This window comes from Delphinapterus leucas, chromosome 14 (assembly GCF_059928025.1).
Source record: "Delphinapterus leucas isolate spDelLeu-1000000601 "Yukka" chromosome 14, BTC_Dleu_Yukka2, whole genome shotgun sequence".
In the NCBI taxonomy this organism is placed as follows: domain Eukaryota; kingdom Metazoa; phylum Chordata; class Mammalia; order Artiodactyla; family Monodontidae; genus Delphinapterus; species Delphinapterus leucas.
This window is the reverse complement of record NC_143142.1, coordinates 73,741,572-73,757,170: the sequence shown is the minus strand read 5'-3', so window position 1 is coordinate 73,757,170 and position 15,599 is coordinate 73,741,572. Positions and strand designations below refer to the sequence as shown.

The 15,599-nt window shown below is 42.8% G+C and overlaps 1 protein-coding gene across 3 annotated transcripts in view; it reads left to right on the top strand.

Moving 5' to 3' along the window:
* Positions 1–15,599, top strand: part of ALPK2 (alpha kinase 2) — a 159,792-nt gene that overhangs the window by 27,165 nt on the left and 117,028 nt on the right. For all 3 annotated transcript variants that reach the window (XM_022584377.2, XM_022584376.2, XM_022584378.3), the window contains exon 2: positions 11,778–11,905. The gene's annotated coding sequence lies outside the window, so the exon portion shown is untranslated. The remainder of the gene's footprint in view (positions 1–11,777; positions 11,906–15,599) is intronic.

Genomic DNA, 15,599 nt, shown 5'->3' with positions numbered 1-15,599 from the left:
GGTCTATAGAGCATATTTGGGTACATTACAGGGTTTTAAAGTGGCCAAATTCTCCTTTTTCAGTTTTGGTCCATTCTGGCCCTTTTGAGAAACCATTATTATTTTTTAATGTCTGTTTATTTATTTTGGCTTGACAATAATTTTAAAAGATTCTTTCAACTCATGGCTATCTCAATAATTAGAAAAAATAAACATCTAGGATGGCTCAAAGGAGTGATCTGTGAAGGCTTTGCAAAGTAAAGTGTCCTGAAAATCTGAGGTAATGACCCAGGTAACTCAGGCCCTAGGTCCTTCTGCCTGAAATATTTTAGTGTTTTAGTCAAAAGTTATTCCTTTTATTTGGAGTATCTGGATGATTGAAAATCTCCACATTTTGAGGGGACACAGCAGCATCGTGTCTGACAGTGGGAATGAAAGCTGCTGAAAAGCTATCAGGCATTTCAAAATGGCTGATGCAAACATCCACTGAGTCATGAAAATATTCTCTTTCCTTTTTTTAAAATTGGGTTAAGAACACTTAACCTGAGATCTACTGTCTTAATAAATTTTTAAGTGTACAATACAGTATTGTTAACTATAGGCAAGGCATTATACTTGAGTTGTTAAATAGCTTTTTGAAAAAATTTAAGGCAAAAAAGTCAACCCCAGAAAGATCGATAAAACAGCAGCACTGTCATGTTACATTTTGACGACCACATCCAAACTTTGAAACTACCGATTCAGGGTGTCAGTTGCAGACATCTGGCAATCATTTAAAAATAGATAAAAGCAAGAGCAGCATTTAGAGCTGCTTCTGCGCTAATTATTTCCCTTCCACAACCTTTTCCTTAGGTAGCCTTCATTTTTGAAGATTAGTTAACCAGGAACGGTCAGAAACGTTTTATAACAGCATACTAGGTAAGGGTAGATCGAACGAGCTTCTTTGCTGTAATCCTTCTTAACTGAAACCCCGGATGCCTTCTGAATGGACAAATTGACAAATCCTGTAGTAAAAGGCAACTGATGGTCAAGAAACATGATCAGATTTTGGAAATCCAGATTTAAAACCAATTTAAATGTAATTTAGCTCCCAAACTCCACTGTCCTTTCAAGTTTTTGCAAAACATGTAATCACAATTTGGGGAAGATTTTTAGGTAGGGTGAAATTCCTATTTTCATCACTTGCAAAGACACCCCCCCCAATTTAATTCATTTTTCATCACCCCCCGCCACCCCCCCCCCCACTTACCTGTGGATATCAGCCTATGGAAAGAGGACGTAGTCGAGTATCTTAATCCAGATGGAGGTTGGGGAAACAGGGTACAGCTGAGGAATAAAGCCCAGGCTCCGGAGGCAGATTTGGAACCAGATCCTGACCTTAGCACAGTTTCCAGCCTGTCTGAACTCCAGTGTTCTCACCTGTAAAATGAAGATAACATCCACTTTGACAGGACTGATGGGGGAATTACATGAATAAATATACCTAAAGTGTCTTGTCACATCGTAGTTTCTCCACAAAGACTAGTTCCCTCCCCTTAGTTAATTAAAAAGCTTTTCTCTCTTTTTTTTTGCTACAATTTCAGAATGCTTTCATAACATAAATCATTAAAGTAATAAAAACTACATATTTTGACACCAGTGCAACGATTAAACAAAAATAACATAGAAAATTAGATATTTTGAAGAAAATTCTATACTTGAAAACATTTGAGAGCAAAAGAAAAACCATTATATTTTAGAATGCATCTGCAATAAATAAGAAAAATTATTTTTGCCTGAAAATGATTGATGGTGTACTTGTTATCTAAAAAGCAGAGATTTATCAACATCACCTGATAATGCTTTTTAATACATATCAGCATGATATTTAAATAGGAGTTTTCACATATCCATAGGAATGGAAGGTAAAGGTAGATCCATGCATACAAGATGATGTCTGTGATTATTGTGAAAACTTAGGCACAAACCTGCCTTTCCTCAAAGATTATAGTTGAGCCTTGCATTGATTCCCTTTTTCGCTCAGACATGAGCATTGTAGAGTGGGGGGATTGGGAGTAGGGGGGCGGTGAGGATGCTCGGGAAATGGGCTCGCCATTGGGGGAGCTGAGTGGAGATGGCAGCTGGGTGGGCCATCTCAGGAGCCATGGCTGGAATTTCAAGGTCAGTGATAAAGGTTCATAATGAACAGGGTGCTCCCTTGTTCTGGGGTGAGGGCGAGACAGGCACGGAGGGATGGAGAAGACAAGAATCACAAGCAGGGCTCGTGGGACGGCTCTGAAGAGCTATACCAACGTCTTTATTATTGCCCTTGTGGTCTTGACTGAGATAGCACGCAGCTTTTGTCCAGGCACCTCGGGGTATCTGGATAAATTCTTTGCTTGAGTTACTGAGAGGTTTGCAAGGAACCCTGTTAATCTGTGCTTAATTCTGCAAAAAGGAAATTTGGAAATTCAGAACTGTAAACAAACTTGGGAGAAAGTAATCATGTCGTCTTAGGAGGCAAAAATGAAAGAATAAGTGCCCAACCTATATGAGAGAAAAGAGCATTTAAAAATGTTGGAGGCTTCATTGAGGTTTCTGCCAATGCACACCCACCTGGCCCATCCTACTGTCCACCAGCAGACTTTGGACATCAGGTTGAAGAGATGTCAGTCTGGAGAGTTCACTTCTGAATACACAGTACCCTACCCCTCCCAGGGCCATTTCCTCCATGGCTGCTACCAGCACGTCTGGGGCCACCCAGCTCACCTTGATCGTCACTTGGCCTTCACTCCTGCTCTTAGAAAACAAGGTTCATTCGCTCCTCAGTCAGTAGTTCAAGACCTTTCTCTAGTCCAGTGGTTTTCAAACTTCAAAGTGCAACAGAATCTAGAGAGCTTGTTAAAACACATTTTCCTGGGTCCCACACCCAGAGCTTCTCATTCTGAAGGTCCCAAGAATTTGCATTTCTGACTAGTTCCCAGGTGATGCTGATGGTGTGGTCCAGGGACCAGCACTCTGAGAACCACTTTAGCCATTTCTTTGGCCTCTAATTCCTGAAGAAAACCTATTTGCGCTTGTTTTTTTCAACACTAAAGTTGCCTACTTCTCAGAGATGCAGAAGGCCCAGCCACAACATGCAACAGCTGTGGAAAACACAAAAGCTAAACCTATCAGGTGTCTTGCAGGCAAACAGCCTGCAGCGGAGCATGGCTGCTGGGAATACTGAGTGTGGCGAGGACACACTGAGGTGAGCAGTCCATTATTTGGGAGGGGCCTGTTTTTTCCAGCTGAGGCTATGGGAGAGGTGTCAAGGACAAGTCAGCACTTGAGCTGGGGTTTGAAACTGGTGGGATATGAACATATAGAGATGGAAGGTGGTCTTTTTCCGTAAAGGAAACAAGACAAAATACGGAGGTCAGAAAGAGACAGGATGCCAGTGGAAATCAGAAATTTGTTCGGTTGGTTTGGTTAGTTGTTCCTAGAACTTTCTTGCAGAAGCATTCTTTGATTAAGCCGTCTATACTTAAATCGTTTACTTCTGTCTGTAACTTGGTGAAGGCATGTCCGACATAGCAATCTGGAACGGAGGGCTAGTGGTAGGAATTTCAGGCACCATGGGGAAGTATGTATGCATCGGTATGTTTTTTAGAAGTAACAATCAAAAAGTCAACTCTCCTTTGCTCCCGCAACTAAAAAATCCAAGAAGTTTGGTCAGGATCCCAGGTCCGGTCTCTGCATTTCTGGAGACTCTGCTCTTTTGTGTGCTTTGGTTTCAACCTCAGGCTGGCTTTTTCAGTCTCAGCTGTTATCAACCTCCCTTGGAGTCAGCACGCTTTCTTCTTCCTGGTTAGAGGAGTTAAGCTTTGCATTGATTGCATAAACGCGGAATTTACTTTCTGCAGAAAGCCATGTGCTGATTGGCGTAGACCTTGGTTAGTGAACCCATCCCCGAGCAAGAGTGCTTGATCAGTTTAGACCAATCAGAACCCACAGAGCAGGAAGGACGAAGTCCAGCCCACCCGTCACCAGGTTTGAGTGATGCGAGAGGCGTGGAATGGAGTTAGGAAGACAAGCGAAATGGCTGCTTCGGGAGGTTTTGCATATTTTGGAGAAAGGCCTCTAAAGTCACACGAACTCCCCCCTTACTCATAAGTTTAGCAATGGGCAGCATTCTTACTTCAAAGATTTAGGATGGGCCTACCTTATACTTCAGCGCAGACAAGTTATTCTCCCACAGAATAGTGCTGCCTCTGAGTGGAATGAAGCTACTTATCTCTTACCTTACTAAAAAAAAAAAAAAATTAGATAAAGAACGATTAAAAAAATTCTTCTGAAAACAAAACAATTGGAGGCAAAAATAAAAGGTTTTCGCCTAAGACCCTCTGGCTGGCTGGGTTGAGGGATGGTGGTAGGAGGAGGTTGAGGTAATATTGACACTCTCCACAGCACCGTGTCCCCGGTCCCCCCGGCTTTCTTTGTGCTGGCTCACTGAGAGGTGGCTTGTTCAGCATAATTAACCCAGGCTCAGTTCATTACACCAGGGGCAGTGTTGTTCCTGCCCATTACAGGGCAAGGAGTGGGACAGAGGAGAAACTAGCATTTCCCAGGTCCTTCCCTACACTGGCTGATGCCTGAAACTTCATAGGATGCCACCTCTAGGTCCATTAATAATAAACAGTCTCGGGCTTCCCTGGTGGCGCAGTGGTTGAGAGTCCGCCTGCCGATGCAGGGGACATGGGTTCGTGCCCCGGTCCGGGAGGATCCCACGTGCCGCGGAGCGGCTGGGCCCGTGGGCCATGGCCGCTGAGCCTGCGCCTCCAGAGCCTATGCTCCGCAACGGGAGACGCCACAACAGTGAGAGGCCCGTGTACCCAAAAAAAATAAATAAATAAATAAAAATAAAAAAAAAAAAATAATAATAAACAGTCTCCAAAGAGGGATGACTCAGAGTTGCTCTGGGTTTTTCGTTGTAGGGAAAGCAAGCATGAGGACACAGGGAGTCTGGGAGAAATGTGGAGGACCAGCCAGAGAGGGGATTTCTTTATCACATGTGTCCTTAGTGATGACCTTGATGACACTTGCCTAGATTGGACACAATGGTCAGTTCACCTCATTCAACTTCAAACCAAAGTGATTTTAACCAATTAATTCACCGAAGTTGGTCTCATTAAAACATGGTCATGCACTGTGTGTTTATATCATCATGATCTTTCCTCTCTTCCCTTTACCCTGAGGGAGGAGGACACGTTTAAGAAAGGCAGAGACATGTATCCTTTCAACAAGCTGAAAATCAGAATCAAGAAACCTGGACTCTGCCATTAACAAGCTGTGTGACCTTGGAAAAGTAACTTGACCTGCCTGTGATTCAGGGGTGTTTTTCAATTGTAAAATCAGGGGAGTTACTAAATTCTCTCACAGGTTTCATTTAACCTTGAGCTATTTTTCTTTCTTTCTTTTAACATCTTTATTGGGGTATAATTGCTTTACAATGGTGTGTTAGTTTCTGCTTTATAACAAAGTGAATCAGTTATACATAATACATATACATATGTTCCCATATCTCTTCCCTCTTGCACCTCCCTCCCACCCTCCCTATCCCACCCCTCCAGGCGGCCACAAAGCTCCGAGCTGATCTCCCTGTGCTATGCGGCTGCTTCCCACTAACTATCTACCTTACGTTTGTTAGTGTGTATATGTCTGTGACTCTCTCTCGCCCTGTCACAGCAACCTTGAGCTATTTTTTTACCCTCCTGTAAAGAATTTCAAACTGCCAGAGATTTTAAGGAGAGGGGAATGGGAAGACTCTCTAGCGCACCAAAAAAAAAAAAAAAAAAAAGTTCAAAACAAATCCAGAGAGAGCCAAGTAGCAGCTATAGCTCAGTGTGTTCACGTATCTATGTGCCAGGCACAGTCTCGGGCACATGAAGTCACTCACTGTTAATATTTAAAAATTAAATTATATTTGTTTATTACATAACATCTATACATTTAAAATATTCAAAAGGATATGCAAAGACAAGCAATGTTCCCAACTAGCATCCCCTCCTTTCCCCAGGTACTCAGGCCTCTTCCCAGGGGCAACCAGGTTACCAGTTTCTTGTCTATTTCTAGAATCATTATGTGTATAAATAAGCATATTATAATACTTATTCTTCCTTTTTTTGCTTATGCAAGTGATAGCATACGCTACGCTCTCTTCTATACTTTGTTTATTTCACTCAACAATATATCTTGGAGATCATTCCATATCAGTGCATACAGAACTGCCTTATTCTTTTTTAATGCTCATTGCTGTTAGAAATGTAAAATTCCATTGTATAGTTATACTGTAACCAGGTACCTGTTGATGGACATTTAGATTACTTTCAGTCTTCTGCTATCACAAGCAATGCTGCAATGAATATTAGGTGCTTACTTGTTTGTCTCCTTCTTGTCTGTATTTAAAAAATTAACTATATTGAAGCATGTTTTGCATATTGTACAATTCACCCTTTCTAAGTGTTCAATGATGTTGTTAGTTAAATTTATCTAGTTGAACAACCATCTTTATAGATCAGTTTTAAAACATTTTTCTCACCCGCCAAAGATTCCTCATGCAGAACATTTGGAGGTTCCTTAAAAAATTAAAAATAGAGCTATTATATGATCCTGCAATCCCACGCCTGGGCATATATCTGGAGAAAAACATGGTCTGAAAGGATACATCCCCCCCAATGTTCATTGCAGCATTGTTACAATAGCCAAGACATGGAAGCAACCTAAATGTCCACCAACAGAGGAATGGATAAAGAAGATGTGGTACATACCTACAATGGAATATTACTCAGCCATTAAAAAGAATGAAATAATGCCATTTGCAGCAACATGGATGGACCTAGAGATTGTCATACCGAGTGTAGTCAGACAAAGAGAAATATCATATGATATCGTTTATATGCAGAATCTAAAAAGAAATGACACAAATGAACTTATTTACAAAATGGAAACAGACTCACAGACTTAGAGAACAAATTTATGGTCAGCGGGGAAGGGTCGGGGAAAGGGACAGTTGGGGGTTTGGGATTGACATGTACACACTGCTATATTTAAAATAGATAACCAACAAGGACCTACTGTATAGCACAGGGAACTCTGCTCAATATTCTGTAATAACCTAAATGGGAAAAGAATTTGAAAAAGAATAGATACATGTATATGTATAACTGAATCACTTTACCGTACACCTGAAACTATCACAACGTTGTTAATCAACTATACTCCAATATAAAATAAAAAGTTAAAAAAAAGATTCTGCATGCGTGTTTATTGTGAATTAGCATTCTCCCCACTGCCTGCACCTTCAGCAACCACTAATCTACTTTTGGCCTCAATAGCTTTTTTTGGACGTTTCATATAAATGAAACGTGGTGGTGTCTTGTTTCTGGCTTCTTTCACTGAGTATAATGAGAATTCTTTTTAGGTTCATCTGTGTTGTACCATGTATCCTACTTTGTTTCTTTTCATTATCCATAGTATTCCGTTGTATGGCTAGACCACATTTTGTCTGTCAATTCACTAGTTGGACATCTAGGTTGTTTCCAATGGACATTTAGGTTATTTCCAATTTTTGATTATTATGAGTAATCCTGCTAAGAATATTTATGTACAAGTCTTTGTGTGGACGTATGTTTTCATTACTCTTGGGTGGATACCTAGGAATGGAATTTCTGGGTCTTTTGGTAAATTTATGTGTAACTTTTGAAGAAACTGTCAAGTTGTTTTCCAAAGCATCTGTACCATTTTACATTCCCACCTGCCGTGTCTGAGGGTTGTTTTTTTCCATAGCCTCGCCCACATTTGACTCTCTGTTTTGTAATAGCCATCCTAGTGGGTGTGAAATGCTATCTCATTGTGGTTTTGATTTGTATTTCCCTAATGACTAATGACGTTGAGCGTTTCTTCATGGGTTTATTTATTCATTTATTTAGCCTCTATTTCTCACATACAACCCTAAAATCATACCCAAGAAAGAGCACGACGCTTGCGCTCCAACAAATCTGGACTCATATCCCAGCCCTGCCACTTGCAGGCAGTGAGGAATTAGGTTTGTTACATCAACTCTTTAAAGTCACCTTAAGCTTCCAAGTCATTATCTGTGAAACAAGATAGAACGCCTCCCTGGTAGTTTCACTGCGAGGATTAAATGAGATAATGTTTATGAAGTGCCCAGCCTGGGGGCTGACACATAGAAGGCATCCCAAACATGTTAACTGTCTCTCCACACCTGGTCTGCCTCCCCAGATTTCCAGAACCCATCTTTGTGAAGGGTGCTTTTCGCTAACAGGGGACTGGGTACTAAGTGACAGTGGGTGTGGCATCCAAATCTGGGGTAACTGACAATGGCCGATTCAGGAACCCAGTTGCCCTTGGATTAGGCTGAGTCGTCAGGATTAATCCCTCCTGTCCCCAGTGAGAAAGCACGGACAGCTAGCTTTCCTGCAAGCCCCAGAAGAGCTGCTTACCCGTTATCTGCAAATGGGCTGAGAGCTCTTCCCTGACCCCTTCAGTTGATAACAGCTTTCCTGCTGACAGCAGCCATGCCACTGGCTATGTGTGTGAGGGCAGATTGGCCAAAACAAAACTTGGCATCAGTCGAGGGCTTGAAATGTTCAAAGAGTTCTCCTGTTACCTCTTACCTGTTCTCCACCAACGTGAGAGGGAGATGTTTTTGTAATTTTGCTGATACTAAACCCAAAGCTCTTGCTGGCAGCTTACACTAACATAGTACTTGCTATGCTATTCAGAAGAGTTTGTACATACACTCAATTTTCCTAACGACCAAATGAAGCAGGTACTGCTCTTCTCTTCATTTTACAGTTGAAACTGAGGAAGAGAGAAGTTAAGCTAGTATGTGGCAGAGCTAAGATTTGAACCCAGGAATCCGGGCCCTTCATCATCACACCCTTCTCCTATTCTCTTAAGGAGTAGATACTCCATCGTGGAGTATCTGTCGAAATGTAACATGTGAATATTCTTATCCAGCAATTCCATTTCTTGGTATTTAGTCTAGAGAACCACTTATGTGCCCAAGGAGGCATGTACCAGGAAGTATTTTGAAACACGTTTGTAAGTCTGAAAGACTCCAGCCAAGCTACACGTCATCAACACAGGAAGAGACAGATTAAGCATGGTATTGCCATTTTATGCAATACTGATATCATCAAGCATTTTAAAAAAATAATGCAGCCCTTTATGGATTGGACTGACCTTGTAAGACTGCCGAAACTTGATAAGTAAGATAAGCCAACTGAATGGCAAGTATGTACAATTTAATGACGTATGTACAACAACAGAAAAAAAAAGATATATACATTTAGATGACTCATATGTAAATGGATGGGAAAATGCCTGAAAGGATGGCAAATCCTTCCTCTTGAGAAAGTACTGAGATGGAGGGATAGTGCTTGTGGGAGACCATCTTTTTTGTGTATTTTAAAGAATACAAATGTATGTATTCAGGCTCTAATTAAAGGTAAACAAAAATTTTTAAAAAGAAAGCAACTTGCTTTGGACTACACAGCTAAAAAAACAAAAACAAAAACATGCAAATCTTGTGTTCATTCCAGTTGATATGTTATCACTCCAGGACTGTCCATGAACCCCACCTTGGCCCCCTCTGCTAATTTCAGTATTTCGTTAGTTATCCATCTGTAGCAGAGAATGCTAAATCTGTCTTCAAGGGTTCTCGCCTTCGGGGAAGCAAGGAAACATGAACCACAGCCTGACTTAACTGTCCTTTCCTTTATAGTCAGTGCTCCGTGGCCAGGATATGTGGTGACTGAACCAACTATGTGAGTCAAATAGCGTGTTTGTCAGTGTTGTAACCTGTGGGACTTTGCCATCAGGGAGCCGTCAGCTGGGAGGAGTCACGGATGGCACACAAGGTCTTCGACATCACCCCAGCTCTTGACGGTTTCATTTGTCCTTTCTTCTCTCTCCATCCACAGCAGTGGCCCCTGGGAATGGGAATAGTCATGTCTTGTAAATTACTATTACAGGTGAATATTATACTAGGAGAAATTTTTAGACATGAATTGGTATATCACTTAAAAAAAAATCATTGTGGTAACCCACAGCAGAAAAGGAACTTGATGAAATGAGTGAAATCTTTCCTTAAAGCCTACCGATTACCATCTTGAAAACCAATTATATAACAGATTCTTCCTAGGCTATTTACATACATTAGAGGATTAAGTGCTTTACAGGCAATAGCTCATTTAATCTTCACAACCACCTCTGAAGAATATACAACTATTATGCCTTCATTTTACAGATGAGGAAATTGAGGCACCAAATAATTGTGACACGCTTATTGAGTTAGAAAGGGGTGGAGCCGGAATCTGAACTCAGAGTATCTGGCTCTAGAACCCTTAGCCACCTGTGTTATGTTGCTTCTCAAAAATGTTAAATGGAGGGACTTCCCTGGTGGTCCGGTGGTTAGGACTCCACTGCAGGGGGCCCAGGTTCAATCTCTGGTCAGGGAACTAAGATCCCACAAGCTGCACGGCATCAAAAGTGACAAATGGAAATGTTAGAACTAAAACTTCTGACTTGTAGTCTGCTGCTTTTCTGGGATGACCCTAACTATATGCCACGTCCAAATCGGTACACTAGTTGGAGATACAAAATGTGTAAGTTGCACAGTTCTCATCTTTGGGAAATTTACCACACCAGAAATAAATACACAAAATATATTTACGTGGAAGATGATTCTAAATCTAAGACTGTCTCTAAATTTCCACTGTTCGGATAGAGCGAAATGTTATTTCCAAGCCTGGGGCTCCACAAAGGATAGGCATGAAGCTAGCACTATACCCAGAGGACAGAGTGGAGAGGGTCCTCTGGGTTCAGACAGGCTGGTGTTCTTAGGGCTGCTGTGAGGTGTGCGCTGCACAGCTCCAGGGCTGCCTCACACACTGAAGATGTCAGCCCTTGTGGCTATGAGGGGGCCCCAGGGGACTGGGCCACTGGAGCTAGGTGATCTTGAACACACTGCCGAACCTTTCTGAGTCTCAGGTTTCTCATCTGTAAGATGTAAGTGGTATTAATAACCGTTTAAGTCACTTAAAGGAGATTAAGTGGAATAACATACCTGGTGACTAACCGAGCATTTAATGCCGACTTGATGAATTCGCGCTTACTCAAAAATGCCAGCCCACTCGCCGCCCTCCCCGGGGTATCTGCCTGCTTCTCAGAAGGAGCTGTAGTTTCCCAGTTTCACCTGGAGAAATACCTCCCACCTGGCAATTCCTTTGTATTGAATCAACTCCTCTTTTGGGAGGCAAATATGCACACACTTTTTGAGTGCAATAGGAAAAAAACTTTGAAAGAGGTGGCATTGGCCGTAGGCTCATGCAGTTTTCCCTCTCCGACTGGGCTGTGGCCGCCCTGCCATCCGCTAGGACTTGAGGTTAAAACCATGGCTGCCCTCCCTGGGGCACTGGTAACATCTGCAGACAGTTTGGATTGGGACCACCTGGGGAAGGGGTGCTATCCCTTCTAGTGGGTCGAAGCCAGGGACGCTGCTAAACGTCCTACGATGCCCAGGACCGCCCCCCATAACAACGTTTCTGGCCCGAATGTCAGCAGTGGTGGGTGAGAAAGCCTGCCCGAGGACTCCCAACCCACCCGCCAGACTGAGTGCAGCACCCAGCCAAGGGACCATGCTCCTTCTCTCCCTAAGTACCACTCATGGGGTGGTGGGGTTTCTCAAATTCCTGAGAAAAGTCATAGACGTCCCAGAACATACGGTGATGTTGGGGATTTTTATTTTTCAGGTTCATGTGGCACGGAAAGATGACAGACTCAGGAGGGCCCCAGAGGCGCACACTTTGATTTTTATCTACTTTGCTTTCCCAGAAAGTTCCTGAGAAGTCAGACGCTGTGCTTCGTTGCATAATATCGGGTAAGCATCTCTAGCTCATCACCCTCTGAAATCTACCTGCAGACCAGGTTATTTGGCTCACAAGGGCATTGTTACAGCATCGCCTGGGAAAATAACCTGGGAAGTTAGTTCTGAGTAACTGATTGAGCAACTGAATCCTCTATGATTTTTTTTTCTAGAAGATTTCTTTGAATACCTTTCTGGACACGTTTTAGTGATCTCCTTTACTACCCATTGTGATTCTTGGTTAGGCAACTCCCACACTGGTTCTTTTTTCAGATAATTCACTCTTTTTTGTTTGTTTTTTTTTTGCACACACATATATTTATTAATCACACCTTTTGTGCAAAGTATTTAATCCTTAATAAGAATATAAATATATATAAAAGGTATGTTTTGTTCCCTTTTTTTTAAAAAACATCTTTATTGGAGTATAATTGCTTTACAATGGTGTGTTAGTTTCTGCTGTATAACAAAGTGAATCAGCTATGTGTATACATATATCCCCATGTCCCCTCCTTCTTGAGCCTCCCTCCCACCCTCCCTATCCCACCCCTCTAGGTGGTCACAAAACACTGAGCTGATCTCCCTGTGCTATGCAGCTGCTTCTGACTAGCTATCTATGTTACACTTGGTAGCGTATATATGTCAATGCCACTCTCTTACTTCGTCCCAGCTTCCCCTTCCCCCTCCCCATGTCCTCAAGTCCATTCTCTACGTCTGCGTCTTTATTCCTGTCCTGCCCCTAGGTTCATCAGAACTTTTTTTTTTTAGAATCCACTCTTAATTTCCTGTGGTGCATGGGAATGGCATGAATAACTTCACTTTATTTACTGAACTCTTCTTTATCACCTTTTACTGATATCCCCAGCCTGCCTAAATTCATCTCCCCACTGCTTGCCTTCTTCAGCTATGCTGGTCAGCAGTGAAAACGTTAAAACCAAGACAGACATGCCCAGTGGAGGGAAAGCAGAGGGCTGGAGTTCCCCCTGACTGGAGAATAAATAACCCAGAACTCCAGAACTGGTGCCCACCGTGGGAAAAGGGATTTGTTATTAAAAGAAAATAGAAGTAAAATAATTGGGTAGGGAAGTGGTATCTTGTACCTTGTGAGTTGTTTTCTTTTCTTTCTTGGATTATGTCTACCCTTGAAAACATGGAGGGCACTGATGGACTTTCCTGAGGGATGACAGAAAACTTTTTGCCCCCGATCCCTTTTTCTAAGTCCAGAGAGGAGAAGAGCCAGCCTCTGAAATGGCTGCGCTTCCTTAGCAGAAGTCAAAATAAAATCTCACCTTTCAATGTGGATGTTTGGGTGTAGGACTGTGCACGCAGACTCCCCAGGCCGAGAGCACAGCCCCCCCTCTTTCTCGGTGTTTGTCCATAGGCATCCATATAGAGGAATGGGCTCAAGTCCACTACTGAGCCTTCAGAGTAGCCTCCTGTCTCCCTAGGAAGCCCCGGTGTTTGGGTGGACCCTAACCTTGGCTACCGGCCCCCTCACACATTAGCCAGATACTTGTGAAACGTTCTGAAAGTGGCTCTCAATATGCAACCTGCAGGTAGGCTTAAAAAACAAGGGTAGGGACTTCCCTGGTGGCACAGTGGTTAAGAATCTGCCTGCCAGTACAGGGGACAAGGGTTTGAGCCCTGGTCCAGGAAGATCCCACATGCCGCGGAGCAACTAAGTCCATGCGCCACAACTACTGAGCCTGCGCTCTAGAGCCCGCGAACCACAACTACCGAGCTCACGTGCCACAACCACTGAAGCCTGTGCACACCTAGAGCCCATGCTGCGCAACAAGAGAAGCCACCGCAATGAGAAGCCCGCGCGCCACAACGAAGAGTAGCCCCCGCTCACCGCAACTAGAGAAAGCCCGTGTGCAGCAACGAAGACCCAATGCAGCCAAAATAAATAACTAAATAAAATTGACTCTTTAAAAAAAAAAATTGACTCTTTAAAAAAAAAAAACAAGGGTAGGATTTTTGGGTGAGATTTCCAGCAAGCAGAGGGAGAAAAGAGAACCACCCACAAGGTACAAGATACCACTTCCCTGTGCAAGTCTCGTTTGTGGCTGATCATTCAGCTCTACACCACACGAAGGGAAAAAACCAGTCAGCCAGTAAGAAGCCAGGGGACTCAATCAGCCCTGCTCTGGCTGAAATGAAACACTGGAGCCCAAGAGATCAGAATGAGTTCCCCAGGCTCAGCTCATGCATACTTGATATAATGGCTTCCATAAAAGTCAGGAACCCACACACAAGGAGCAATTAAATGCTTCCTGAGAAGGAATCTGATCAAACTGATGGGAATGGGAACCCAAGTCTGCTAAGAACAGGCAGAAATGAAATATGATCAGCAGCTTCCTTGATAGGTTTTCAGGGAAGCTTATTTTCGGTGGTTTAGTCATTTGTTTGAAAGAGACTCAGGTAAGCAGCTGCGGGAGATGTGTCCCTGCACGCAGGTCTGTCTGCTCCTGGAGCCAGGGATCAACTATGCAGGTGCTTACCTGGAGGAGAAGGAAAGAGGTAGCGCAGCTGGGAGACCCCAAATTAGAAGAGACATAGAGAGGAAGGGAGAGGGTCCCTGAGCCCCCCTCAGGTCCTGTCCACGGTACAGGTGTCACTGACTTTCTTGTTACTCCCGCCCCTGACATTTTTAGCTCTCCCCCTTCTAAGCCTTAGGAGAACGTGGAGTTTTTCTCTTAATGATCTCTGGGGTTGCTCGCCAAAGATCGTGTGATAAGACAGAAACACAAGAATGTTCCTGGGATGGATTCAGAATGGTGTATTGCTCCCAAATACTGGGCTTTCCTCCGGTATAGATGGTACATTTTATACATTTTCAATGACATGGAAGCTAGTGAGAAAGCTCGTTGGCACACACTGGAAACCTTCCTGCCCTGTCTGTCACAAGGGGAAAAAAGATCCCAAGGGGTGAATGGATTAGCCCCTTAGCATTACATCCGGTTAATGATCACCAGGGGAGGATGAACCCCTTCTGAGGGAGAAAACGTAGGTCAATTTTGTGATGCTGTCACTCACATGTGTACAGTACCAGCCTGGGAAACCTACATTCCAAACTCCTTTATCCTTAGGAAGACATGGTTTTAGCTAATCTACTTTGTTCTTCCCTCTTTTGTACCGTAACATACACTCGACTCTGAGCACTGTTAAAGTATAATTTTCACTCCCATGCAAATACAGAGTGAACTTCAAAGATTTTATTCAATTCTTTGAATAAAGAGGGAACCAGAAAATATTAAGGCCTGGTCAAAGAACGTTTGAGGAATTGGGTATTTATAGGCAACTTAATAAAGGAATGTTAGGATAAGATTGCTGCATTAGATAAAACACTGGTTAATGTCCTATAGGGCAATAAACCATAATTTGTGGGGTTATCTTGTCTGCTAGACAGAGATTATTTGCATCTCCATTGAATGCAAATCTACAGGCTTATATGTAACTTCACTAAATCTGGGAATTTTAATCAATAGTAATCATTGATGAAACAAAGTACATTCCCCTACATAACTCTTAGATGGACCTTTGCTCCCATGTGACACTGAAACAGGATACCATCCACATTTTTGGCTTCTTTTTAAGTTTTAGATAGTTTTTCTTAATAGCGTCTTAAGATTAGGAGCAACATTTTTCATTTTGTCTGCCCCACTCTCACCCCAGCACCGCATCATCTTAGGCATGTAACATGCCC